We start from the raw sequence: 27,447 nt of genomic DNA, 5'->3' as shown, positions 1-27,447 counted from the left end.
GATCAACAAGAAATTCAGGGGGTAAACTCGAAATTTTCCCTTGACCGTGCCAGGCTCGTGCGAACCGGCAGCGTCCCGGAGTTTCAAGATCAAATGGAAAGAAAAAAAGGACAGAACGTCGACAAGGGGATGGAGACAAGACAAGAAAAAAAAGGAGAATAGAAAATAATAGAGAGGCGAGAGAGAGAGAGAGAGAGAGAGAGAGCGCGTCGAGAAACGCAGGGAAGAAAGAGAAAACGAAGAAAGGGTGGAAAACAGGAAAGTGAGAAAGGAAAAAAGAAGGGCCGACGATGTTGGACTTTCGCAATATCTTCTCTCGTTCTTTCTTACACTCGGGAAGGAAGTTTCCACTTTTCTCCATTTTATGGCGAATGGAATCTCTAGTGGTCGACGATGGAACTCGAATGTACGTATCTCGTACCCCCCTTAAATAACGTAGATACTTGAAGTTTCGTTGGCACTGGCTACCCCCGTAGCGCGCCAATATTCCCCCGGAGTAAATTCATGCTAGCAGCCTTTAAGTGGACATCGGCTCTCCCTCTGTCTGTCTCCTTTTTCTTTACTGCCGCCCATCTACAGATATTTGAATAATTAGTTCCCAGGCTGACGCCGTATTTATAACTTTCCGCTGGCCTGTTAAAGCGTTATATCGACCGGGATGAAAAGATAAAAATTGCTTTTCTGCTCTCTTTCTCTCCCTCCTCGCCCTCCATCCTGCCCTTAGCTTCTCTTATTGTCCTTCCCTTTTCTCCTTCCTTACTTGTCTTTCTTTCTTGGTTTACCACAGCACCTGGTAATTGTTGTTCCGTAATTGTTATCCGTTTTGCGGTACTGAAGAAGCGCTTAAGTCATTGTCTGCGATAACAGCCCTATTTTGCAATCATAATGACGCTCGTAGAATACGATTATTCGAAAGCGAGTAGCATCATTATATCTACTATAGGCGAACTTTAAAGGATAAATATAAGGGTAAAACGTGAAGGATGAAACATTCTCTTTCCTAGTGCTTCGTCAACTTAATTTTCGACGTTTTAAGGCCTTTAATTACGTCTGTGAATCGAACCAACTTAAACGTGTAACATGATTTCCCTACTAAAGAAAAATATACGTGACACGTAAAATTAAATTTAAAAACAATGTTTATGGATAATACAATATCTATTATCTATTTTATGTAAAACAAATATAACGTATTAGAAATTTCATATCACAAATTCCCGTTATCACAAAACGTAATGCAATTACCATTATTTATTACCTATAAAAAGTTCAAAGTGTGTATTTTCTGTATTCGATATTGTAAACACTAGGAATCATAACGATAAAAAATTATTATTTTTCAAATCGTTTCTTCTGAATCCTTCGTTTAATATCGACAATACTGTAACGTTAATATTACTTTAGGTATAAAATAATGTTCGTTTCGCTATTTTACAGTGTATGTTACATAACACTAATCTATGATCAAGTAGATTGAATAAGACTAAAAAAAAATGTGTTATTACTAGAACAGTGTTAAGAGTAAAATCTTCCAAGACGAAATTTAATAACCACAATTCGACGCAGTAGTGTGCACGTAGGTAAAAGTGCACGTGAGTACAAGGAAAAAATGACATACAATATAGTTACAAAATAGTACAATAGATTGTGCGAAATATCACACGAGTTGCTAATTGTCGTGTTCAATGTTACTTCGCAATTATTACTAGGATTTGTGCATACACATCTGTATCTTTTACGAAGCGTAAGATTACTCCGTTCCTCGATTCTAACTAACTAAATCAGCAGAATAATAGAGGTGAAAGTACTAAGAAACTAAAAAAAAGAGAAAAGAAATTATTAAAAGTGAAGGAAAAAAGTGAAGAAAGATTCAGCGTACTTTAGCGTCCGTTTTACCTTGCTCAACTTGTACAACTTCTTTCTCTCTTTCTCTTTTCTCCCAACGCGTGTATCCCGTAGCTTTGCCTATCATTCTATTTTATATGTATTTTGTTGCACAATTTAGAATATTCTCATGTCAAAATATTTTTCAAACAGAGGAAAATAGACGAGCATGCATACTGAAGCCAATGTGTACATTGTATCATAAAACGTTATTGTATTATAAAACGTTACGACACAGAAAATTACTTTCAACGAAATTCGAACGATGACGTCGCTAAATACGTACATACACGTATGTATTATATATGCTACTTTCTATCGTATGCACACGCGTTGTACATGTATATACGTACGTATGCAGAGTGCCGAAAAAAAGGATTCGTTGCTTTAAAAACGTATAGCATTTTCGACCATCGATAAAAATTATCCAATTAGTGTAAGTTATTTCATTCATATTGCTTGACAATATCCTTGTATTATATATCTTTGCTTAATATCGTTAATGGCATATTTTTGTGTCTTCTTACTAGCACTGTTGCATTGCTTGGATCATTTTCGACTTAAATATGTTTTTCTAGCGTTAAAAGATTTCTCAAATTTAAGGAAAATATGAAAGTATCATTTTTGTTCCGATTTTATATCAAAACGTTAAAATATGAAACGTTTCTTTTTCCGTTGAAACGAGAATAAGACTGAGATATAAAAATTCGAAAGCGGTAGCAGGATTAAATGTAAGGCTAATTGTAAGATAAGGAAAATTGTCACTAGGCATTTAAATATCTTTGTCGTCTATTATGCTTCCTTTCTCATAATTCCTTTTACGCGTGTTCTCTTACTAGCGCTTATAACGCTCAGCAAACCTGAGAAATTCGTTCGAATCGGTAGAAGTGTAGATTGGAAATTAAGTTGATGATTAATTTGTGCAACATATTTATCGTGACAGGATATTTTCGCCGATGTTTCTAAATACTACACGTTAATAAAGACTTGTTTCTTTTCTTCAGTACCCTGAACAAAACGACCAAACAAGACTACCAATCCGATACAATACTTCTAATCAAATACTAAACAGCAGTTCGCTCACTCGTAACGTTAAGACACACACAACTCGAAATATCTATATGGAAATGTTCCTCGAAACAAACAATCGTTTATAAATCTATTTTGCAAAAGTTTTTCAAACCGTTGATTAATATAGTACGCGTCTAAGAATACTTGTATAATAGAGTGTCGATGATCTTTCAACAAGACAAAAAAAAAAGAAAGAATAATAATAAGGACGAAAGAGAGAACAGCTGTATATACACGGAGAAAAATAATAGCGATAGGATATTACTTTAAATCAACGGGCAACGATTTAAGTCGATGCCAAGATCGGCATCGACTCGTTGCCTCCACTTCCGGTTGGTTTATCGTAATATCTTATGGCTGCAACAACAGGTAGCGGTGCTGATATTTTTCTCCACGCAAGAACGTATAATATAAAGTACGAAGAGTGAAAAATGGAAAGTTAAAGAGAATGTATAGTATAATTATGGTAATAATAAGTACAACAAAGATATAAGTAATGTAATATCAAGGTATTCGAAAAGTTAGAAGAAGTAATGGTATTAGAAAGAGATAAAAAAGTAAGAAAAAAGTATGAAACATATTTTGTAGTAAAGGGTAAATTAGATAACGTTCGTAGCTAGCTTGCTTTGAGTTTTGGTTACACTTACACACTTGTCTAAGCCCTCACTCCCTCTCCCTTTCTTTTTCTTTTTCTCTTTTGTTTGCTATTGGCCTTAACTCCTGCCGTATGTATCACCCTCCTGCAAAATATCCGTGTTAAAACGACACGTACGAGAAAATTGCCAAGTGCGTCGACGCTTCCTATAGAATACAATCGTTATTATGCATGTTCCGTTAAGTGGTCGTTATTGTTTAACGTTAATTGCCGTTTTGACAGAAACAAAGGTATTTGAAGTTTCTTCTTTCGTCGATTATATTTTCAGAATAGTCGTTTATGTTTATCAAGAATCTAGCGAAAAAATTATGTTTCAAGGATTATAGAATCGATATAAGGGTGAAAAGAGATTCTATTTTGAATGTGATTATGTTCTTTATATTGGTCTTTCTCGTTAAAGAGCCTCAAGTTAAATAAATCTTTTCAGAAATTGGAAAAACTTTTAAATGGATTTGAACAAATATCTAAGGGGATTTTAAACTTCAAAATTTAATTAAGAATTATGTTTTATCGTTTCATGCAAAGGTTTTAATAAACTTGTATATTGGATAAAAATATATGTATAATACCTTGCAGTTTATATAGAAAATATACTTTTAACTGTTAAGAGATTATAACGAAAAGTATTTCAATTGGAATTGAGAATTGTTGCATCTTCAATTCTATTCCGAGGTTATAAATATGACAACTCGTTGAAATTAGCGACAACATATATTACAAATATGATACTCAGGAGCTATTGAAATATCGTTTAAATATACGTTAGTTTATAAATCAATTAGATCAATTGTCCAATTGAATGTTAAAATACTTTCAATGACTAGCTACGCAAAGTCTCGATTCTATGAAGCACATAAGAAATGTAGAAAAAGATACGTTCAATCATGAGCTTCTTTCTGCAAACGTGCAGCATTTAACGACCTTCGTCTTTGAATGGATTTCTTTTTTCCTTGTATTATGTCTCTCGCTTACTACTTTGACTGTAGTTTGTACATTCTTATGCTGTTCAAGTACTAACGACAATTTAATGGATCCACTCATAATGACAAAAAACTGAGTATTTCCGGGCCAGTTCCTTCCATCTCTTCAGATTATGCTATAAATAGCGCGATACGTCTTTTTATGGACGGTATTGTACGATGTATTAACGTACGATGAGATCGAATATAATTTCTAAGTTGACGTTACAATCAAGCTGTAAAATTTTAAGACCAAATTTTCTTTCATGAGATAACAATCTTTACGAGGAAATGCCAAGATTCATATCTCCGTTTATTTGCAAAACTTAAACAAATATAAATTTGTTTGTCGGCTGCTTGCATCGATTAATATTACGAGTACAAGTTACCGTATATTATAACTAGCAACGTTTTAGGCAATTTAGCAGCTCTTGTATCGACTTCCGATCGTTTAAACAATCCATTGTTTATAATAAAACGTAAGATATCCGTATTTCGTCTGTAAGATTTTAACGTTATATTTGCCACGGAATGTTTCGTTCACTAGAACTGGAAAAAGGGTTTACGATCTTCTCGTTTCGCGTAACACACCGCTAAAAAAGCTGTAACGGCTCTAATGTTTTCTTACAAGCAGCTTATTCCCCTCCGTCGCTTTGCATTACCATTTATCGATCTTATCGCGACAATACGCGCCACTATCAATTTCATCTTGCTCGCAGCCATAAACAAGCTATTACTCTGCTGACTGTTCGATTTGCAGCACGCGTTAGCCCCGTGTGCCCCAACTCGAGCAATGAAACAGTACTTGCTAAGTACGTCTCTCATTCAACGAGGCAGTTTAATAATCCTTAAAACGAGCACTCCAGATTTAATTACAGGGAATTGGGAGATCGGTCTGCTTCAGGGTTACGAACGTAAAGCCCTACACTACTGAGTATTCTTGAACAATAAACACGGACGCATGTTCCCCGCAGGGACATTATCAGGATTAATAAACCCGCGGGTTCAAACCACGCCTACCATACTTTGCCGAGACGGCTGAGTAACCGTGGCCGTTAAAGTTTCCGTATAATCTTGGGATAGGCGGTTTCGTTCCGCGGGAAAGCCGTGCTTCGAAACGTGAACACGCCAAAACTCTCGGCCGCGGCATCCAAACGTACGTGGAAGGGTTACTCGACTATTATTTATGAGCGTTGTTTCGTACTCGCCGTGCCGCTACTGTGATTATCGCCTACACGGCAACCAGCCACAGCCTATCTTCTCCTCTTCGTCTGTGATATTATCTGCTGGCTCGTCGTTATACGCGTCCCACCACGGATACGACCGATGCGCGAGAATCTTGTGCACGGATAAACGAAGTTGAAAAGAAAATTTATGGCCGCTCTTAACCTTCATCTGTTACAGTAACGGCGCTCTGCACGCGGTGTAAAGAGGCAGGCCGGTGATTGAATTGTAAACACGTATGGCTATACGTTTCTTCGCTCTTGCCGCCACTATTGATTAAGTTAATACCAAAGCGAGCGGCGATGAAGGGTGAAGTTACTCGAATATTTTGGAAATGAAGTTTAGTCGAAGATCTTTTTCAAACTTCGTTTCCGTGTTTTAATGTTCAGGGCATTTGTCGATGGAAGAGATATTAGAATGCATAATGAATGTTTGGGTATTGGTTTGGGTATAATAGCTTTGGTACGTTGATATTTATAAGAAAATTGTACTCGAAAATTGTATCTGTATGGACTGCGTTCGAAAGAAAAGTAAATGGAAACAACTGTCGAATGTTTTACGATTTCAATTCTTTAAGAACCAAGTCGCATTGTTATATTCTTATTATTTAGTAATCGTAGAAATATATTTCTCTGGATGGTCCTGTAAGGAAAACACCATACGCTATAATTTGAGACCAGGTTCAACGATAATAGATAATTATCTATTATAAATATATTATAAATTATAATAGATGTCATTAGATATCGTTTAGATAATTAAGGGTTAAAGCGGCGGAAACAAAGTTTTATATCGAAAAGCAACATTCGTATGATTGTATCGATGTGTGTATCTTGCGTAAGTGGAACAACTATATCTTCGAAACGGTTCGAGATGAGAAAAATGTCACAAGGTAAAATGAACTGGTATGGAACGAAGCATGTTCTGGAATTAATTTTATGCATTTTTACAAGGCAAGAGTACAATATTTATCTCTTAAGTGTAGAGATATTCAGCGATGTATCTCGCTAGGAACATGAAAAGTTATGTATAGGTATAAAACTCATATGTCCGGCAATATAAAGGAAAGAATGAAAAAATATTCAGAATGTAATACAGGATCGTCCGAAGATTTATTATAGCGCGTACTTCTTTTAGATCAATAATGTTATGCTGCATATATATATATATATATATATATATATATATATATATATATATATATATATATATAAAATAAAGTATCCGCACCACATATATATATATATATATATATATATATATATATATGTGGGTACTTGGATACTTTTTCCCAAGAAATGAAAAGTTGTATCGATTAGCGCAGTGAAGAACATAGTGTTTTTATAAAAGTGCAATTTGGTGCAATTGCACTTTTCAGATGCGTAAAGATATATAAAGTTAATTCGCAGACATGCTTCATTCCATACCATTTCATTTTGCCTTATGACATTTTCCCCCGTCGCTAATGATTTTAAAAATACAGTTTGCCCTAGTTTCGTGAGACACCCTTTATATTTATGTACTCCCTTTAATGGTAACTAATCTAATCTTATGTGAACTACATTGTATTAAGCGTCGTTCGCGGCTCTATCACACATACATATGTCGGTTAAAAAATTTTTTGTTACAACCATTCTCTTCGCCGGCATTGTAAAATTCAGTACATACATATTTTGGAATAATGTTAACTCCAAGAAAACTATCCTTAAATGTCACAATGAATGTATCTATGTATAGTCCCTCCTTGATTGTTTCGGTTATCTCCGCCAAATGTTATTTGTTAGTAGTTAATTCTTTCAAGAGAGAAGGTAATTGTTGTTGTTGCCAGCGGCGCTACAAGTATAGACCATTAACCAAGATTTACTTCTATACTCGACGAGCGCGCGGTGGCCGTAAGACGGTTGTGGATTTCTAATAGAGGTGTTTTCGTCTGGCAATCGATTACCGTAGTAGAATCTGGAACTCAAGGAGGCTCGTAGAGCCAGGTCTGGCCTGGTGCTTCGTGCTCCGTTCTACGTGGTTTTCAACTCCCTTCTCTGCGCGTCGGGCCAAGCCAAGATTTGTAGTCGCGGCATAAATTCGAGCTTTCGCCCTTCTCCGACTTGCCTTAATAGATTAGTGGCCCCGATAAAGGTGTCCAATACGCGTTTCTGTGTATTGAGTCGTTCCTACTTACTGCTTTAGCAACGATTGATTCGAATTAATTCGAATTCTGATAAAACGTTTAACACCACTGTCGCATTCTGACAAAACATTTAAAACACCTGTACAACCTCTGCTATCCTGTTCTCCGTACCCTCGTTTTTCAAGCGGAAACATTTTCCTATCGCAAGAATTTTTCAAACATCCTGACTAAACGATCAGGGACACTAACCTCCGTTCCCTCAGATTGTCAAATAAAGACAACAATAGTCATCCGTTGTAAATGCTCTGTCTCGAGCCAAATGTAATATACCTTTTGGCGTGGTGTAGAATTTTAGCAATTAGTTTACGTGCTGTATGACGAGAAAGGTTGAAAATTGTTGCTCGATACCAACGACCTTTTTAGCCTTCAAGTTCGACAGTAAGTATGCACACATACACACGCACGCACACGGGTCGCTAAACATTGGTAAACAGGTGTAAAAACATTTGCAAAGGAGGATAGAAGAAGAGCCACATAAACACATAATTACGTAACTGAAATGCACAGGAACGTGTATACACTACACTGTCAAATATTGATACACGCAAGACCGTAAACGTGTTGGAGAAAGACAGAGACCGGCGGTGTATGTACGCTAGGTACACAGCGACAGGAGGAAGCTTCATGCACGACACCGAGAGAAAGTGCGCACCCAGAGGCATGTAAGAAGAAAAGGAAAGCAAAGAGGGTGAACCGCGCGCGTTGAACAGAGACAGAGAGACGGCGAGTATGTGCAAGGGAAACCGATCCGAACGCTTAAAGAGCCACGGGGGTGTTCAACAGCGTTCCGCACTCGACGACGAAATGGCCTCCCGCCGCTTTATCGAAACGGGAAAACCAATCCTCTCTCTCTGCACCTTCGTTCGCCTTTCGCGTATGTGCCTATATTACCTTCGATCCGCATCTCTGCAAGTTCTGGCCACCACCTACAGGCACCAACGCTTACCCACCAGCTGCAACCCTTCTCCAACTCCTTCGTCCTCGACCCTATACCAACGTGTTCGGCATCTCCAGCCGAACCAGCCTCCCAACACTGAGTCGTTCACTATGTTCCCAGCAGGCCGCAACCCTCAGGAATTTCATTTCGTATGCCAGGGTAATTATATGCCGGAGTTTTACACACGCGTTCGTCCTTTTTTTACCGAGCCGTGTAAGTATCCCATGTAAGCGAATCCGATTCGAGTACCGTTCGGAAATGATTTCGTTCGGAGGATTGGCAGTGACAATAGTCAGTTAAGTGTGATGCGAGGTAGAATTAAACGATAGTAAGTGATGCTTGGATCTATCTTGGTTGAGATTAGAAAGTTGCTCTTGTCGTGTGATTTCTTTGTCTAGATGCTGGTGGAGATAGTTTCATTGGTCGAACGTATATATGGCTGTTTGTAAGTGTGCTTCATAGAGTATTGTTAATTTTTTTTTTATTTAATATTTCACATTCACAATTTGTCCAATTTGGACATTTGGTAGAATTTTTTAGCTGTTTGATTATCATGTGGGTGGCTACCTTCAGCGGGGTACCATTTTCGTGTTTGTTAGGTTATATCCTTTATGGTATTGTTAAATGGCACTTAAATAATCAAATTCAAGATGGATTGTATTATTGAAATAGGAGAATAATTGTGAATGAAATATAATATTTATACTATTACTGATATGCATATATTGAATATATATCAATTGATATGCGTGTAATGAAATGTAATAATTACCATATTATTTACGTACATGTTATTTCGGAAGTTTGATTAATTTTAAGTGATAAATTAATCTTGGAAATGAACTATTTTCTGACATCTGTTCTTAACACTCACGTATATAAATTTTTTAAATTTATATTGGGATTAAAATGTAGCCTGATTAAATGAATCGATTAAATGACGCGTGGTGTATTAAATGAACAAATTCACTTGTTGAATTTCGCAAGTGAATTTCGATAGACGTCACAACTTCTATTTATTCCTGTTCCGAAGAACGTTCACTTATGGCAAAAAGTGGCTACTCGAAGAAAAAAAAAAAGAAAATAATGATATCACATTGCAAAAAGTAATTTCGTTTACAATACCAGAAGTCGCATTACTACCAGAAGTCGTTACAGAACTAATTTAAATTCCCTAAGAGTCTTAGATTCTTAAAGTTCTCTTAAAATTTTACAATCGCAATTGACCTAATTATCAGTTTTTCCATAAATTCCAGAAAAACAAACGATCCTGCTCGCACGTAAAAACTAAACTCCCACGACTCGTTCCAAATATGCGAACTTTCTCGAATTGCTTCGCTTAAGCTTAAACGAGGCACCGGCGACGATTTGTCCGGTGTTATCGAAAGTTTCGGAAGCGAAAGTCTTTCTAATCGCGGAACATACGGTCGTCCGTTTCATGCGGTTGTCGTATCCAGCGAGAGTAATCTATCCGAGAAAACGATACTGGTGAAATACTGAAAAAAAAGGACGTTGCGAGCAGGAAAAGCGTATTATGGTGGAAGTTCTCTCTAATACGAAGGTGCTGATAGCTGTGATTGCTCGACCAACGACATAGGGATGGGTTAGTGGTTGTAGCGGTGATTCTCCCCCGCAACCACCCACCGGTTACTACCACAAACATCCATTCGAGTTTCCAGCTAGCACAGACTCTTTCCTTCGTTCTCTCTTTACTTATCCATCTTTGTTGGCAGCAGTGGCTGTGTTGCATCTAGCGACGATCGTCGTTTCCTCCGCGTCCGACCATCATTTACCCTCCCCTTGCCCCTGCGCCGCGATTAAATGGTCGCGAAATTGCGACGATTTTATGCATACCGAAAGGCTTGCAACGCTTCTGTTCTCGGATTATGCCATGAATTAAAAAGTTGACACAGAAAAATAGGCTTCAATTTTCTTGAACAAAACATCGACCAAACTTATTGCTTCGATCGTAGATGTCTGATATGCATTAAAGCGGGTGCAATCAAATTTTTACACTTTTCTTCCAGTTAATCGAGCCTCTGCGACGATGATTAATTAATATAGCGAGAGTGTAGAAATACTTGATTTCATCGTATTATAGTCGAACGAAAGAGTTAGAGAGCATAAAAATTATAAACCGTTCCGAACTTGGAAGTTTTCAAAACTTTTAGAAACCAGTTATTCGATTAAACAAGCTAACAATCTTGAGCTCGTTGCTGCCATTGTTTTCTCCTTTTTCCTTTCGTTTTTCAACATTTCTCTAGTTTTGCCGATCGTTTGCAGAAAAAAAGCCTTACCTTCTTGCTCTGCAAACTTCATTTGAATATGCAATCATTTTCGACTTTTTAACTTCTCCCTTCTACTTTCATTATATCGAACCAGTGCTCGGCAAACATTATATATTTCATGTTCCAACTCGAATACGACAGAGTTCGCAATCCAGAATCGAAAAGTCAATCAACCATCATATACACACATCGTGATTGAAATCAGTTTCTATAGAACACACGAGTCAATCAGAAACGAGATAATCAATTCAATCTTTCTGTAAATACTTTTTTGTTTTTGTAGCGCATGGCCAGTGTGTTTAACATTTACGAAATAATGAATTCTTTGCAAGAGTTATATTAATCAATCGACAAACAAATGGGAAAGAGTCGTAGAATTAAACGAAAAATATGCACACATATACACATATGTATACAATGTGAGCGTGTAAAAACTACCATCTGAAACTCGTTATTTATAGACTTTATTAAGAAAAAGTTTCAAGTAAAATTTATTGTATGTAAGGAGTCTGGTTATACGAATACATTGCAGTTCCTCCAATAACTTTGAGATTTTTCATAGTCGCCATATATTTCTTCTAACCTCAGTCGATCCAGTTGCACATTCTCTACGCAAAAGGTATTATCCTATGTACGACTAACACGTTGTCTTTGTCGTCTGACTAAATCCCTTAAGTACAATAAATTTCACTTCCAACGTTTCCTGACAAATTTAATAGGAAACGAATTATTTCAGGCGCTTTTCACTTTTTACCGACTCATCATCTACATAAAACGCATGAAAATATTAGAGAATATTTGCTATGTTTTTATACAACTAACGGAGAGATCGTTGCAAATTAGAGTGTTCAGCGAAGTAACCGCGATAACCGAAGAGGGAGGAGCGAAGTTTATCGCGAAACATTGTTTCACTGGAAGCTACAGTATCTTTTCCGTTTCCTTCCGTGGAGCACTCTCAGTTCGCTGGACAACGATATATCAAAGCTATTTGCAATAATAATTTCCTTGGTCTATTTTCATGCAAAAAGATACACGGTCTAGCTGGTGCACTCGCGACCCCGGAGAGTGATGTACGATCTTGATTGGGCGAATCGAAGTAGACGTCGCAGAGGGAACAAACGAGCGCCGATTTACATCGGAAATCCGGCAGCGAAATTGCGGGCGAACGGAGTAGGTTTATCGGTACGATTTGTATAATCGTCAAAGTTTTTGGGATCCGATCGGGCGACCATGCGCGCACAGCGTCTCTCTCTGGCAAACTCGATCGATCTTCGCTACCGGGAATCTAATTTTAACCCTGACACTGTCAATTCGCTCTCGCTTACCGATTATTACCGCGAGTGGACCGTTTTTCGTGTTGATATTCTTCTCAGAATCGTACACGTCCGTTCAATTCATATTACGATGCGCGTAAATTTGATTTTCTCAGGACTCTACTCTTTTCCGTAGTAGTTTTGATAATATTTATTTTCGAAGGGAATGTTTGTTTTATTTTATTACATCGTCAGTAAACGTTTAAAAAGTTTATTTGAACTTATATTTATCGAAGACTATTTATTAATTCAGTTATTCACCCGTCTGATAGAATTGTCGTATTTATCGAAAATAATTGTCAAATTTGGTATTCTCAAATATTTCTATAGAAAATTATAATTCGAATGATTGTATTTCGTTTGATTCACTAGACTCGGACTATAAAAGTTCTATACACGTTTGACAAAATAAAGGGATTACGTAAATTGTGTTAAGGAAACAACTTTTTAAAGGTCTAACTCTATTTTCGTTGCTTATACCGCCGCGAAGCCTGTACTTTAAGATAAGTTTCAATGTACCATAGTAGGAGGAATGGCTTTCAATTGCTGCTTGAAAAAAGGACCGTCTGGATGTTTTAATGGGCGAATGGATCTTGCAACGACCTACTGTTTAGCTGCAGTCCGAGAAGGTAGTACAGAAAAGATACATGGCTAGGATACATTGTCTCTGGTGCGAAATACATCTCTAGTGCAAGCACTTCTCGCAACAATACCTACGGGACCGTGTGTTCTACCTGTACAGGTCAGGTTTCGAAGTATCACCACCTTCGAAAGAGGTCACCAAATGCATTCCCCCCAATGGTCTGTACCGATGTTGGAAAATTTACCGTGTAATTGGTTACTTTGGGATGCCGAGACTGGTCGAATTCGATCAATAAACCAATTGGGAAAAATTTATGGGCGAAAGAACTGTTAGGCGAACAAATGTTTCTATAATATTACCTTCATTTTTAATCTCTATGGTCAAGAAAGCTCGTTCCAAGAAGGTAAATTGTTCACTGTCACAGCACGATGGAAAGATCAATATCGTGATATCGATGAGTATTCGTAGTGGCTATTTAATCGAATTATTTTATTTTATTTTTGAAAAACCGATAGTTTTGTTTTCCTTATGCAATGCATCTTGTATGTGACGTAATTAGTATCATTGATTTATATGATGTTTTTTTTTTAAAGATAACTCATTATAAACAACTAGGACACCCTTTAAAGTTAGAAGTTTTATGGAGTATATAGCTGTCTGGGTAATTTTTAATACGTATAACTAGGTGAAACGTCACATCGCTGTTTTATATCTTTTTAACAAACGAGCTCTCTGCGAAGATCGTTAAAAGAATGCGAAAGTTAATTTGGTATTAGGCAATTACATACTTACCATTAGACTGTTATGACTACGTTTTATAGTTCATCAAATTAGCCGAGAAAATACTGTTCCTACCAGCTACTACACTCGAAGAACGTTAAAGAAGTTAGAGACACGGAAAAAGTGTTTTGAGCCATAACAAAATTACGAGTTCAGATAAAACTACAATAGGTCGGACCGTAATTTATTCATAAAAGCCTCCGCCATTTTCTCACCTTCATAATGCCACCGCGGGGTTAACTTTTCACCTTCCCTTTATAAAATATTTCGTTCATCATTTATTGTTAGCTGCATTGTAAGTTGCAATATCCATAGTAATAAGGGTAAGCGGGAGATGCTCTGGAAGGAACTACTTTTTCAGTAACTCTATTATACGTGTAATTACCGACTTTATGAGCGGGGAGACTAGACAAAAAGAAAAAAAAAAGAAAAAGAAAAAGAAGAAAAGAAAGGAGTCCCGGACGATATATGTATGCGGGCTGAAGCTGTAGATACAGCTGCTAGGCTGCTAAACTTTCGCGGCCAGGCACATGTGGCTGAAACGTAATGGCCGAAACGCCAAATCATTTAAGAACTATTATTCTTCGCGAATAATTTGATGAGCGACGAGAAACTCGATATGAAACTTTATCGAGTATGCTCGTTGCTTTAACAGTTTATCGATCGACGTACCTACGTGTCCCCTATCTTCCTCGATACCTTTCGCATTTCACGCTCTCTGGATGCACCCTCGGGGAGGTGAAAAGGGTGGGAGAGGAGAAAGAAGGACGCTTGGAAAGAGGAAGAACTAACAGCGAGTCAAGGATTTAAAGCGGCGCTAAGCTTCATCCCTTCTATTCCGCTCGTTCGCTTTCGTTTTCGACTCAATTGTAAATAACAAAGCTTCCAATTTTCTCCAATTTGGCAGCTTCGGACGGACACAAGGTGCGAGAGACCATGTTCCTACGTTGAATTCGTTCTTTTGCTATTCGCGAGCGGAACTTTCTCTTTGGAAATGTCGCAGCGTTTTCCCTTCCCGAGCCACGGATGCGCCACGGCTTTACGTCGAACTCGAAGAACGAACGAGCTGTCCCCTTCTGCGTTCCCTTAATTCGAATCACGCGCGGATTTCGTATTCTGTCCGAAAGTTTTACATCTCGCCGCATTACCGAGTCAGGAAGTCAAACTGACCCGGAGATACTGGAGCAGAAGGAATTGCAACTTCTCCGTTCGAATAGTTTAAAGAGCTCGCGCGCGGTAATAGTTTGCTCCTCTCTTCTCACTCGTTTAAATTGCGGCTAACAATTTCTGTCGATCGTGCGGCTGCGCGAACTGTATTACCTTATTGTATTATCTTAATGAGATAAGTTAAATTGCTACTTTGGAGCGAAAGTTTCCGGGGGAATATATGCTTGTCAAGGCGCAAGGGATCGATACTTTTCGAACGATGTACACTCAGCTTAAACGAATCTGAATTAGAATCCGCGTTGACGTTCGCGTTCGATGCATCGTTCACCAACAATTTTCATCAATTTCGCGCAGAGATCGAGATTCTATTATGCTTCTGTAGGTTATTCTGTTAAGCAGCGTTTTACGCCCTACCACTTCAGACATTCGCGACAAAAACGATAGATCTATTCTTGTCAGATTTTCAAACTTTTTAGAGAGGAATCTATCAAGTTTATCGCTAATCATCGAATTAATAGAAGCGCATAGTTAATCCTAAAATTAAATAGAAGGATATTTTTGATTTGACATCGGTTGACAATGTGAATTTAAAAATTGAATTTAAAAATTTCTCCCTTACAAAGAAGCAGAAAATGTGTTTCCTCGTGTTGTCGATTTATGAATGATTTATCAACAACTTTGAAAATCTCGCGAGTCGCGCTTATGTTTCACAACTTGATGGATAGGAATACAACGTTCGTATCTCTGTGCTAAAGACAACAATTTCGTTTGAATTGCATCTCCTTAAATTAAAGCGCAAACAAGGATCATTTGCAAGGGTGAATACATTATTTCAATCCTTCGATTGCCGTGCACGAAGCCCGGAATTCATACGAAACAGGGCGCAAACGAGAGCACAAATATTGGCCTACCGATAAATTAGAATGCTTTGTTTGCGGTTGAATTTATTTATTGCCGCCGAAAGCGGACATCGGTAGTTCAAACAAAATTTCAAGTGATACAGATACGCTTTGAGCGGACACTTCACATTCGCGGCAGTCACGTTACATCGTGCCACGAGATTTCATCGCAGTCTTTCCGAGCAAATACCACGCTTTGCGACCGTTCCGCCGCACTCGATGGTTAATCCCAGTTTCGGATCGGTCTATCGAAGCCAATTTCACCGTACCGTCCGGTTATCGATATATACGTGTGTGTATGTGTGTGAAGCATGCTTACAGGACACGTGATCATTTTCACGTTCGCGCTGATTCGGTGACGTTGGTCGAGTTTACGCTGTAAATCTCAAACAAATTTTCTCTCGAGCTCGGCCACTTTTAAGTTGGCATTTTTGCAATTTATCGGTAGAGTTGCCGCGACGCGGCTCACGCACGCAGCCCGTGGCTCATTTCCTAAGGGATATAGAATTTTCGTTCTGTAGCAATTCCAACCAATTTACTATTCATGCTGTTTCGATGTACGCTTAGCCGCGGGCTGTTGTGATACGGGCAACCAATCAAAAACTCTCGTCGAAACAACCGACTGGCCAGCCGTCGGCGCAACAAGCAGAGACCTAGGTTCATCCCCTACAGGCGAAGCTGGATTGTTGGAAAACGAATGAGAGAATGAGACGATGAGAGAGAGAGAGAGAGAGAGAGAGAGAGAGAAATAGGGAAATAGAAAGTAAGAGGGAGAATGCAGTGGTAAGAGGGTAGGGGTTTCCCTCAAATGGAGGGTGCACTCGTCTCTGTTGTTGGTAGGCCGTTTCGTTTGTTGACGTTTCATCCGAGCACCGCAGGTATTTCACCCACAGGCACGCATGTGTGAGCACAGTGCGACGTACACTTAGCGTACACCGATGCCGCGCGCTCGCGCTGCTAGAGAAAAGAGCACTTGACTCACCCCTTAGGCTATAAAAGTAATTATCGCCGGTTGTTAACGATTTAGCGTGCGTGCGCTTTCGAGATCGCTTTTCGACGTTGCCTCGAAACATAACCAACGGATAGCGATATTATGACGAGTGGTATTACCTATGACGAGCATAAAAAGAAAAAAAGATATTGATGTCGAAGTGGTTTTAACTGGAATCGTTATTCTACACGTTCGTACGAACAAAACGCGTTTTCGTGTGTAAACAAGCAATGAAATGATTTTCTTTTGCTTTACGTTTTCTTCGGTTATCCGTGTATTTGTTAATTCTTCTTTCGAGACAATCATCAATTTTCTTTGACAGTTTTAGGCTATTTTGAAAATATTATAAAACGAATTGTTGTTTTAACTCCAAGTATGTTTATTTTCGTCGTTTTAATTCTATAGACACATCGAAGGAAATGAATGTCGAAGAAAAAACTAATTATTTAAAACATTCTTCACATTTATACGTTACGTCTATGATATTATGCATAAAATAAATGAATATATTATATTTACACATCTTCAGCAAACTTTAAAAACTGCATACTGCTAAGTATTTAAAGAACAGAATACTTTTAATTAGCACTTTTTACAAATTGAATTCAAATGTACACAGCATATTTCTTCTGGTTATGTACACATTATAATTTACAAGAATAATTAATTCATCATCCTTCTCCTATCTCTTTTATTATTTCCATGTTACAATCCTTACGACATAGACGCAGTAATACCTCTATTACAGAGATTCTTCTATAAATAGAATAACCTAATTAATCGAAATCGAAGCGTCCTTCAACGCGTTAACAATTGAACAGTTGTCTTTGAAAAGTAAATTGGAGCCGGAAGAACCGGGAAATTTCCAAAGTAAATCCACTTTGGGACAAGCTAGGACAAAGAAGAGCATTCAGTTGAAGACATACTTGGATTTAAGTTGATATTTCAATCGCTCCTATAGATCTATATATACCACTTCAGAGTGTAGCGTTTAAAACGTGAGATGCTGAATGACGACTAAAATTCTTGAAAACGCCCTGACCCAATTTTTTCTCCTTGGACGCACACGTCGCGAGTGTGCAATAATAATAAAAAAAAAATCCGCTGACTCGGCTGCCTTTGCTGACCGTCGTGCAAGTGTTAAGCTTGCGATAGGTCAGCGAAGACGTGCAAGTGGGTGGTTCGATCGTACGAGGGAGAAAGGGATAATGGAACGTACGAAATTACGTTTTGGTGTAAACTACGATAACTCGGCGATGAAAAGACGGATTAACGTTAAACAAGAACCATTTTAAAGGAGATAGTTTCTTTCCTATTCGACAGATAATTATTTGCAATTGCATTTAGTCGCGTTTCATTCGTATTTTAATTCGAGATCAGGATAATAACATTCTCTGTTGGTAATAGAATAAACCCCATATAACTATGGGGTTATAAATGCCTATAAATGTGGTTTCGTGTAGACGGTTAGCGTATCAATAGAATTTTGGCGTTCATGATGAAAAATAGAGTTTCTAAAGAATTTTAAGTCCAGCGTTCCAAATACGGTACTAACCGAATATTCTTATTTCATCTAAATATTCAAAGTTTCTATTTAGCGAGAAAGTTCAAGAACGGTGCGTAATTTAATATTAAGCGTGCTTGAGCACTTTCTAAGTGGTCCCCAACTTCTTGGATTTCCGAACTCGGTTCTACCTTCGATCGTGAGAAAAGCGCTGACAACTGCCTTGTAATAGAAGCTCGATGTACAGTATCGCGTTAAAGTTTGCACTACGATAAAGCAAAGGTAGACAGAGATTTGTATACGAATGCGGTGAAAAAAAAATCACCGAAACAAACGTGCGTGAAACGTGACTGGGACATTTATTTAATTTAGTTACCGAAGCTTGAATTTTGCGTTAGATAAATAGAGTAAAATCGTTATGTAAATACACGCATGCACTTGTTCAGAATATTCTAAATACTTTTGTCTAATTGGAAATTTTAAAAAGGAAATTATTATTTAAAGAAAAAATATAAACGAGCATCGAAAAGATCTTCCAGACAGAAGAGCAGTAATTAATGATACGTTGATTTTTAATTGCAATTTTTGTTAATGTTCATATTATTATATCCACGGATTACTTACAACTTCGCATTTTTTTCAACTGTTTCTTTCTACTAGAGGTATGCGTAACACAAATATAATTTACACTAATTATCTTACACTTTTTATTTATTAAATTATAACTATACATTAAAATTTGAAACTGTATCCTTATTATATTTATCAAAGTTGGGTCGATCTTTACTGGAAAACGTGGAATTGGATATATCTGTAGGAAGCAAAAATATTACACTTAAAATATGAAGAATAAAAATCAAATCTTTGCCGATAACAAATACCGGATCCTGTACGATACTATCGTATAGCTTCCTGTTCGTATTATGTATAAAACGAAAGGCCTTGGCAATACTTAACTGATAGTTTATTAACCACGTAATTGTGGAAGTGTCAGAACGTGATGTCGATCGATGGCGGAAAAAGACATGGAATAAGAGACAATTACGACGTCAGTCGATGACATACAAGTGGCACGTACATCTTATTTTGCAATATCCTTTTAATTTAATTTCCAAGCATATTGAGTCGACAACCTTTTACGTTTCTGTTGTTTCGATATTCGTAATATAAACCATTTAATATACTTACGCCAGTTGTTTTCCTTTGAAACGTCATCGTTCCATTCAAAAGTCTTCGATCACACGAATGACAATTGCTTTCGTATAGTTTCGAATCGTATACATTTTCCATCGAAATTGTAGTTCGTACGTTCTACGCTCAATACAAAATTCCTAGGAAATTCAACGTTCTTTCTCAAAATTGTAAGAACTTAACAATTCAGTTTCTTCCACTAAAAACGCTAGAAACTGAATCATTAGTTTCACTCGAGGGGACAAATGCAGGTTGCACGAGAAATCAGGGGATGAAGGATCGATTCAAGGGAAACGATGGATTTTGGTGTCTCGCTCTCTTGAACGATGGCACGGTTGTACCTAGAAGTCGATGGCACGCATTCGATACTGGTCGTATTCAAGCAGAATACGGCTAGGGGTTTCGTGGAACGACGTATCCCTTGTACGCGCGAGCTCTTGCGCACTTTAGTGTCGGGAAGCACGCCGCCAATTTCCAACACGACTCAACACTTAACCGTAGCAAACGGACTGGCCCGCTTATTCAACGCCGCCACGTCGGCTTTACGTCACCGTTGATGGACTGGTGTTCCGGTGCGTTAATGTTGCGTTAAGCCTGCGTTCGCAAATTCATTCGCGTGTGTGTACTATCTATACGCACTATTAGCCGTATATCGGCGATGAAAATTGGTCAGATGAATTGGCGTTAATTTCCTTTGAACCTTCCGTGTATTCGCTGCTTTACAGCCTCGGTTTTATAGGCGTATATTCAGGTCTGGATAGCTAACTGCCCACGCGATCCGCTGAAGAAACGCGGCGAAGTGGAAGAAAGACGGGTTAATTATGTGTTGTTATTTACGGTCTATAAAGACGAAATTCATTGGTTCTTTTTCGTTCGTTTACGATACTCCTGTTCTTCTTCCTCCTCCCTTTCTACTCTTTCCCTCGTATTTTTCCGCCTTTGCTTGTTCGCGTGCAACTTTGTGCGAGTTTGTAAATTTTCCAACGCATACATTAGGTTGCTGCACACGAAACAAACGATTTCACGAACGTATAAAGTCATTCAGAATTCAGTGATTAACAATGTTGTTACGTAATATTAAGCGGATGCAAAAGTTCTGCCAGTTTCTGAGTTATTTACCGGTATCGTCGTGTTCTCTTTAATAAATTATGACGAACATAAATAGAAATGAAAATTCTGTACGATAGCGATAGATGTCACAGCTCATATATTTCTTTTGTTGGGTCGATAAAAATATAAATTTGTATAAGCACGTGTAGTTCGATTATTAAACATTGATATATATGTGATGTTAATTTTATGTAATTTATTACATTTTTAATACCAATGGATATCAAAACCCTCGTATAATTTCCTCGTGTTACGATATTGCCTACTCGTAATGTTGCATCCCCCGATAATACAGTTGATACAATTACTAACAATTAGTAACTTAATCGTGTTTGATATGGTTGGTGGTATGATGTATTCTATTATTCTGCTACTATAGTTCGTCATATTGACTATATCGATTAGTCAAATGTACTTAATTTTCTAATTTAGGATCGTTTCAATTTCTGAATATTACGTTGCTACGTAATTGACTTTTGTTAAGAAATACTTGGTGTAATGGAAATTATATGAGCGATACACGATACTTGTAATGTAACTGTAATACGACTGTCATTAATTTCATATGCTTGCTTTCTCTTATTTTGTATTTCGCTTCCAATTGCCAATCGAAAATTGATAATTATTCATTATCTAAAATTTACGATATAATATATCCGTGGTGTATTTTTTTGTGCGATAAGTGTTCTACACAATAGTTTAGCAGAAATTATGATGCAGATTCTTTTGTTTCCTATCATTTGGAAATACATATTTTATATTTACGTACTTGTACACACATGATTATTAAATTACTAATATTAAATTATTTAACATTTATATATTATTAAATCACATAGTATATACATGTGTATGAATGAACTTACTTACTCAAGAACTTACGATATTTAATTGGAACAGTTTAATCCTACTTTTAAAATGCGACCATACGCGAATTAGTTTATTGATATTAAAATAATTTGAAACTTTTCGACTTGACCTGCCGAATTTAGATCAAAGTTATTAAAAGGGTAATAACGATGATGAAAGTTCTATGAAACACAAAGAAAGTACATTTAGACCTAATACCGGTATTTTTAAAAAGAAGCTTCGTCTTCGAGCTCTCGTTACTTCCGCTGGCTTTTAATACGGTATGGCAAGTTTCAGTTTTATATCTTTTGCGATAAGTTTCGTTTCAGAGATTAAAAGTCGGAAAATGAAAGAACGTCGTTGATTCTTTTAAAGAGTAGCGATGCGAAATCGACAGCAGTCATGGTTTGGTTACGAACGATTCAGAGTCGGCGGCGATACAAACTTTCGACATTAACCCAAGCCCAAGTTAGTCTCTTTCACACGCCAGCAATCGTATTTTTGCCTGACCGCAAAATTATCTAATTGCTGAGGCTATAAAATATTGACCTAGTTGCTGACGAACTTCGGGACTCTCTCAAATTAAATGCTACTTTGCCCCAACTGTGCTGTCTCTAATTTCTCCCTTCTTTCTTTTTCTTTTATGCTATTACGAGTACAAAAGGATTCCGTGCAACATATTACTTCTATTTCTCTTATGTACCACCTAACGTACGTGGTATAAACGTTGTTAATTCATTCTATTACATAAACGAAGTTTTTAAGAATTATTTCATTTCTTCCTTCACCGTAATTCGATGGAATATTAAACGCTAAACGTCTGCTAACGCGATGGATTTAAACGAGGTAACCTTTTATTGAATTAAACAATTATCCGAAACGACGTGTGCTAGCGCATCGCGAAATAACTTTCTATTCGAACGTTATGTTACTCGTTCACCTTTTCTTTCGCTTTAGCCGTGCTTCAGAAAAATGTGAAATTCTTCGCGTATAAGCTACGAGACGTAATATTGCATTGTCTGGTGGAGCGGTTGTTCCATTAAAAGCACTCACCTCGGCATTGAACTGCGCTATTTAAGCGCATGCATTATATTGAGACTATTTACTGTCTCGAGTGTTCTTGTTGTTATGGAGTAACGAGCTTTAAGCCGGCGACTCTCGCGAATAGGTTCAGATAAATAATAAATTGCATATAAACCGATCCAATATTAAGGCTGAATGTCACGAGAGTCACTTCATAGCAATCTCAACACTACGTGGATCGTGTTTGTTTATCAATAAACAGTGACATCAATAAACAATAAACAATAAACAATGACAGTACATCGAAACGTCAACAGTTATTCTTGTATCATTTAACTAATTTTGATAGCAATGATTGAAACACGCAAGAATCACACAGCGACGATTTGTACAAACTTGCTACGTTTTGTCATGTCAAAATGCTTCATACTATTTTCATTATATTCTTTATTTCGATACTCAACAATTGGTAATTAAATTAAAAAAAAAAGTTGAAAAGAATTTGTTGAAATATTAGTTTTAAAGAAGCCATTGAAAGATATAGCTGAACTGAATAACAATCAGATTGGTAACCGGATAAACTTTTAACGTTTATATGCTGGTCTCGTGCGTGTCAGAATTTCTCACTTACACGAGGTAAGATAAGGCTTGATAAATGAATAAATGAGCCTTATGATAAGAGACATTAGAAAAAGTGAGAAATGGAAAGTGACAAATGAAATTCCAAGAAATAGAAAAGCGACAGTGGTAGGAACACACAAGAATTGTCAAGAAAAAGATGTCTTAAAGTTCGAGAACGTTAACATTTCGCGATTTTTATTTATAATCGAGTTGACTCTGCTTTTCTCATATACCTTGAATTTAGTTCCATAACGAACTTCTAAAAGTTAACTGCTACTGGTAAATTTTGAAATAAAAATAATTTAAATTTACTATATGTCAATTTTATATAATGGTATACGAGTATTACGTTAGAATCTGCTAGTTTATATCTGTTTTAAACATTTTACTGATATTCACTTATTGGTACTACGAATTAAAGTTATTCAGATATCTATGAATGCGCAAATATATTATGTATTCGTAAGAATCTCATCAATAGAAATTTGACGAAATAAGGCTCGTATATGGAAATATAAATCTAACCATATTGTGTAAAAATGAGTGGTCATTGACATTATAAAAGAAATTCTGTTTAACCAGCGCCAAGTTGCACGCTCGAATCTCGAAGGTTTTGTTAAAACGCGAAAGATTGCCAGCAAGATTTCAATTGCTTTGGATTAAACGACGGGCTACCCGGCTACGGTTGACCTTGGCCCATATTTCGAAACTTCAATTTTTTCAGATTTTACTGCTGATAAATATCCTGAAGACGGGAATAAACTCTTTGAAAAGTTACAAACTTTTTGGGAATCTTATATAACTTCACCTGTCCCAAAAATGTTGCAACACTTTTATTATCGTTTTTTTTTGCCATCGGAAAGCAGTAAAGTTACAATTGCCTCTGTACTTCGTTACTAGCTCGAACGTATAAAAAAATCATATATCGTACTCCAACGTACAAAAAAATTTCACAATAATGCTTAGATATAGCATATACATGTACGTTTAAGATGTCGATGCAGAAAATGATACAAGTTCTTTGTAAAAGACGTAGAAAGTGGGCTGAATACAGAAACGCGTTCTACTGTAGAATATTACCCCGATAATACAGACATTAATACTACTGACATCCACGTGACGGACATGTGCCACTTCCCGGGAACGGCTACATTGTAAATTAAATATACGACATACAGAATGTAATTAATATAATTGAAAATAAATAGATACCAATAGAAGCTATCTTGCCAAAAGTAGCCGCACGTTGCTAATAATTAGGAAAACAGAAAATCGAAACTTGCTGCTTCCAATATCAATTGGAAAGAGTCAATTCGATTCGATTATTAGAAAGGAAATTTCACGAAAATAATTCACATTTTACATTTCATCGCGTTGTTTCTCCGAGCTTCGATTTAATTCCATCTGCTAGTAGATATAAATAAAATAGCACGACGCGGTTCAACAAATGAATTTTTAGCTACGTATGTGTATAGTAGACGAGGAGAAAAATTTCATTAACGAGTAATCATTTTTCCTGATGCGAGATTTAGAAGAACCAGCCAACGAGGAATATTAAGCGTCGAAAGGTGGTCGGCAAGAAAGTATTCTCTGTGAATTTGGCCTATGCAAATACGGGTGAACGGTCCCGGTAGGACGAGACGGCGAGCCCTAGCTCGTCTAGTGAAAAAGTTTGGACGCTTCGCGACGAATACTAATTAAAGACTTGCGGAATGAAATTAGTTAGTAGAGGGGTCGGAGGTGACTACCAGGCTGGACGATGGGAGTCCCTGGGTCGACGACGAAGAGCCGCTTATGATAATATAATAATACTTACTTGGGTCTCGGAGTGCTACCTCCAAGCTCATTATGCGTTTAGTTCATAACTTCAATTGGATTCTTACTATCCTGCCTCGACTTGGAGCTTTATACTTTCATCGGGCCCTTGTCTTTAACAGTGCTAATTATCAAGCTAATGACGATTATGCCAACGAACGCGTAAATCACCCGTTGCCCTATATCTCGAGCCACGGTGAGGCAGCAATTCGTACAATTCCTTTCAATTAATTTGGAAATACCCTCTCGTGCGGAGTTGGCTATTGTTGCCGTGAAATTGTTTTTTCAGTTCCAATGAAGTTAATTAACAATGAAGCTTTGCAGATTATGTAATTGCACTCTTTCTTTCATGATTTATAGAAATTGTATAATGAATTTGATAAGTATCACTTTAAGAGATATTTTTTGTTATTATTTCGTGGCGGATTTTGATATTAAAAAATATCAAAAAATAATGAAACAAGATGTTCGATATTTACAGCAAAATGAATGTTACTGAAAAAGATAATTTTATATCGTATCTTATATCGCATCGTAATGATAAATTATACCTCTTTTCCATATCGTTTAATGTAAAAGTTTTGATTTTAAAGGCAGAATTCAGTTAACAATATTATTCACATGTTTGCATAAGAAAACTTTATAGCAGTTTAAAGTAGATCAATCGGCTCCGGAATACATTAGATCAGTTCAATTATTTTAAATATAGTTATCTATTAGTACAGAAAAACGGAACTAATATAAATAGTATTGCTTAAATTAAAAATTAAATAAAAAATAAAATTGCTTAAATTAAATTATGGATAAATAAATACCAACGTAATAATTTTCCTACAACGCGGTAATTATGGTACGGGAAAATATTGAATAAATTATCGAATATATAAACGATACGAACTTTAATCTAAAATATATTCTCTGCATAAAGCTTGGGAAGGTATTTCACGTTGCAACGCAACTTAGATCCGAACGATCAACTTATTAAGGTCGCGTGTTTAGGTCGCGAAAAAACAACGTCCTTATGTTCCCAAGGCATAAAATCGGATCTTGTCGCTGGTAAACATAAAGGTAAGCGGTATACACGTGAACAATATACGCTAACTTATTCGAGTAAACGAAAACAAAAAGGCGTGATAAAATAGCATGAATGAGTGGCTCGCATTAATTGTAGACACGCGGGCTTCTATTATAACCCGTTGCGCTCTTTTTCCTCTCCTCTCCTTTTTTTTAAATATTTCCACCTGTTTACGTAGGCCGCGTTACGCGCTGTGTCACCGTGAAGCACTATTTTTTTTTCTTTGTTTCGTCATCGATCCACACTATACGTTGCATTCATCCGTTTTAAGGTTATATTATCTATTCACATACGAGACGTTCCAATAAAAAACATTAACGTAAAAAAATTACGTTAACGCAACATTTCATTTATAATTTCTTTTTAGTCGATTTATACTATTGAACCGTATTTGATCCACGTTGTAATTACGAAGAGGGATTTGTAAAATTTGCTCAATAATATTTATGTTGCTATTCTTTCCTCTACGTAGCTTCTATAGTTTGAACAAATTGAAATAAATACTCTGTAAACATTTGTTTCCAAATTATAGAAGCTTTCCTCGTACCTGCAATTTGTATTCCGCTGTATCTATTATTCTACAACGCTTTTTCAAACTTGTACAATAATAACTGACCTCTTTTTGTTTACGTTCGATCGCTATTTCATTTCTTCTGGAAGATGATTAATTTTTAAAAATAATTCCCCGTCTTGCTATTTTTATCTAAAAGAGAGGTTATTTTAAAAATCGGTAAATGACGATACAAATATATCTGAGAGCGCGAATGTCTGGAAAGTGATTCAGACAACATCAATAAACGCGGCTTTGGCTGTTTACCAGTGAATAATGATGACAATAAAGTAAACTGACGGACGGTCGTTAAAAATGAGGATGGACAAGATGACTCTATTTGAGATTCACAATAAACGCGGCTGTTCACCGGTGAATAACGACGATGACAAAGCAAACTGACGAACGGTCATTAAAAAATGAGGATGATCAAGGTAATTCTATTTGAGATTCATAATAAACGTGGCTGTCGCGTAAAGGTGACGAACGATCATCAAAAATGAGAATGAACACGATTATTCTATTCGAGGTTCGCAAGACTGATGTTCGTGCCTCGTGACGATTCTCTCTTTCTCGTGCGCGTTGTTTCGCGAAGGAACAAAAATGCCCTCGAAATCCGTGTCGCGGTATCGATTAACAAACCCTTGAACAGGCCGGAACGTCACCATCGCCTTTGCGGAGCAATCGTTCGTGGTGAAACCGTTTTAAGCTGTCCCGAATGACGTGGTGAAAGCTTTCTCTAGCGGACCAACCGACTGGACCTAATCGAATTC

General features: G+C 37.0%; 1 protein-coding gene across 9 annotated transcripts in view; it reads right to left on the bottom strand.

Annotated features, from left to right (window-relative positions):
* The window catches only part of LOC117239952 (nucleolysin TIAR), a 583,038-nt gene that overhangs the window by 33,336 nt on the left and 522,255 nt on the right, over positions 1-27,447 (bottom strand). The gene's annotated exons all lie outside the window — the stretch shown is intronic.

This window comes from Bombus vosnesenskii, unplaced genomic scaffold (assembly GCF_011952255.1).
Source record: "Bombus vosnesenskii isolate JDL3184/JDL3185 unplaced genomic scaffold, Bvos_JDL3184-5_v1.1 scf7180000013264, whole genome shotgun sequence".
Classification (NCBI taxonomy): Eukaryota; Metazoa; Arthropoda; class Insecta; order Hymenoptera; family Apidae; genus Bombus; species Bombus vosnesenskii.
Note: the sequence above shows the minus strand (reverse complement) of the source record. Positions and strands in the feature narration are given on the sequence as shown.